Genomic DNA, 3495 nt, shown 5'->3' with positions numbered 1-3495 from the left:
GTGATCTGGAGGGGTGCCATGTTTCAACATAAGCTTGAGCATCTGCAGCCCAGCCTTACCCCTTTTTACTAGACTAGATGTGTTTGCTTCCCATTTTAAATCACTGGTAGTAATAACTCCCAAGAGTTTAATCTTTCAGACTCTAAGAGAATCAGAGATAGTTGGTAGAAAATTTGGTTAAGAAGAATTGAAAATTGAAATAGTTAAAATTGAAGATTTACTGTCATTTACTGTCAAATTTGAACTGGGAGCTTTAGTCTTAACGTTATCAATTAAGATTTGAGCTTTGCTACATTTATTTGCTTCACAAATTTCTCCAAGGGTAAGGTTGTCAACATATTTCCAGTAGTCTTCACATTCATTAGCAATATCATTGATCATAACTAAAAAAAGAATAGGACCTAGAATGGTGCCTTGTGGTATGCCACAAAAACTGGCTCAGGTTCAGAGAGAGACTCCTTATATTTTAAGATTTAGAACCTATTTATTAAAAAACTCTGAATCATTTTCACAGAAGCAGGATTCACTCTTAAATCAATTAAAAGCTTAGAAATTAAAATATTATGATCAATTAAGTCGAAACCCTTTTTAAAATCAATTGTTATTAAGTTTAGCCATTTACCAGGTTCATCAACATGCTTAAAAATAAAATGTTAAATACTGACTAGATAATGGGATGTTGATGTATTCTTTCTGTTACCGTACTGACGAGAATCAAGGAGGGGTTCAACTTCAGCTTTTAGCCAATTTGCTACAAAACTTTTGTACATTTTGTTGAACAAGGGAGTTAAAGTGATTGGCCTCACATCATCGAAATTAAGTTCGGTATTTTTTTTAGGGATTGGAGTGATATACTCCGTTTTCCATGTCTGGAAGACTGGATTATTTTGGCCAAATGACCATTTAACTGGTTAGCAACTGTTTCATCATTAGAATCTGAACAAAATTCGACACCACTAGGGGATTTTCCACAAGCACGTTTTATTTCCTTATATCAAATGCTAGGCTTTGATTAAAAAAGGTTATCAATTTTTTGTGGTAATACTCAGCTGCAGCTTTTCTTATCATTTTACATAATTTGTTGCAGACCATATTAGTATTTTCTATTTTTCCTTCTTTTCTTCATTGAATTTAATGCTGAATCCAATCTTTAATTTCTTGGGTTATGTAAGGACGATCTGTGTTGCACCACTTGAACGTTTTCTCAGAAAAGCATTCTTCATATTTGTTTCTTAATTTATCTTGCAAAAATTTAGCTTTTTCATCAGAGGACTCTAAAAATTGCTACCTCATCCCACGAATTGGATGTCATCCAATTTCCAAATTCTAAGAGACCCCTGTCCAAAAGAGGTCGGTATAAAACTTTCTCAATGACACATTTTACTTTATATGAAGGCAGAGGAGCCCACTTTATCATATAGTGGTCGTTACCACCAAGGGGAGGTAGGTCTTGAGGTTCATTATAATATTCTGACATATCTGTGCAAATTACGTCGAGTTTAGTATTACCTCTGGTAATAGGAAAATTTACTATTTGCTCGAGTCCTTGACTTCTGAGAAAACTTTCAATTTTTAGATTGTTCTTATCACCAGTAACACAAGTTTCGAAACTTACCGGTAAATTTTGCACACTAGGTGGAGCTCATTTGATTTTTAAGAGTCAAAAATGAATGGAAAATGAAGCCTGTCTTTTAAACCCTCCAAAGAAGTTCTAATTTTCCTTAAATCCTTCCTTAAAATCTCCTTCAAGTCCATTTTGTTAAGACCTGCTTTTAGGTTGGCCTTAGATTGTTGGACCAAAAGATGATCTTTGACAATCTGTCATCCATCATCCATAGAACGTGTCCTAGCTATCTTAACCTTTCTCTCATTATAGCCCTAGAAACTGGGATATGTTTAAAATATTGTTTATATTTTAGTAATGAGGAATGTGGTCCCTTTTTTCCAAGGATCCTTTGAAAGACTTCGGATGTGAAATTCTTCCTCATGTCATCAATGAACCAAATGATCAATGCTTCTGGAAGCTAAGCAAGGGAAAGCATAAGGTAATTCTTATGTGAAGACTACCTGTCATTATCAGTTTTATGCTTGTTTTCGGAATTTTATAGAAATTAAATGCTGATTATGTATAGAATATTCATCCCACCTTTCTTTTTTTCTTTTTTTTATGAGTCATTAGCGAGTGGCAATTTTTTAGTAGGTTTGGCTTAAATATGCTGTAAAGATTTTGTAGTTTGTAAATATCCATGAATATGAAAGCAGCAAATACAGCGATTTTAGCAGTTGATTCTCTGTTTTGTGCAAGAATAGAAATTGTGTAAGTAGTTTGCTGGAACATTGCTGGAAAGACTTGCTTGTGTTGGCTTTGAGTTGATGTCTTCTAATAGAAGAAATAAGTTGTTCTCTGCAGTGAAATGTAATGATAATCAAACTATATATGTTGAAGAGACTCTTCAAAGCCATGGCAGGATCTACAAAGGGGTATGCTGGATTTCTTTGTGTGATAAAGTTCTTTATTAAGGGCTAATGAATGGCATTTTATTGTGTAGTAGGAAACGTCGTATCATATGAAATACTCTGTATCTAAATGATATGCTAATAGTCTGTTTTATTGAAAGAGACCGCAATGCGGAAGCAGCAGGCTACGTCTGTAGTTTTTAGGATTTTTTGGTGAATATTGGAGCAGGTCTGTAGCTTCCTGGGTTTTTTTTTTCCAGCAACTTCATTCCCTCTTATACCAACGTCACCAGGTATGTGCAGAAAATTCACTTCAGTATTTTTTGCTTGTAGATGTTGTAGATGTGTAGATGTTCTACATCTTATCATTTTGAGAAACTGGAGGGATGGTTTTATGTGACTAAAAACAACAATCTACTTATTTGTTGGAGGGCTTTTTACAAGAGTTGCTAATGCTAATTTAATTGCCTTTAACTCTGTTAATAGAGTAGAAGATCCAAGAGGAAGTTTCTGCATTATCTTGAGGGACCAATCTCGTATAAATACACCTGCTCCACTTTTTTCAGATTGTTGAATTGTCGGTGAAAACATGTAAGCATCCCAGGTCTGACTCACAAATGGTAGGATAGGAAAACTACAAAATATGGGGCCGAGGAATTTCGTCTTTCTTCCTTGTTAATTGGCTATCTTTAACAGTTGACAGTTTAACTAACCAAGGTGGATCTTCAGGAATTTTTTTTACTTCCGGGATAGGATTCTTCAAGTGGGTTCTTCTGTCAAAGTGTAACTTAAAGGATGAATTGGACAGTGAATTGTTTTACAAAAAGCCAAGTGATTTTTTGTCTTCTACTTTATGTTTTGATTATGTATTTTTGGTTAAAAGACTTGTTTATAGAAACATGACCATAGTTTGACAAAAAAAAGGTCCTGTAACCTCTTTTGGACTATTGCAGCTAGTTTTTCTGTTCTTTTCTTTGGTCCTTTATGGCCTCCAATCAATTGCTGATTATGTGAAGTCATTTCTCTTGTGAACATTAT

This window comes from Artemia sp. Qi Xiang Cuo, chromosome 1 (assembly GCF_049724085.1).
Source record: "Artemia sp. Qi Xiang Cuo chromosome 1, ASM4972408v1, whole genome shotgun sequence".
Lineage (NCBI taxonomy): Eukaryota > Metazoa > Arthropoda > Branchiopoda > Anostraca > Artemiidae > Artemia > Artemia sp. Qi Xiang Cuo.
The sequence above is the reverse complement of the archived record's forward strand: the minus strand, read 5'-3'. Positions refer to the sequence as shown.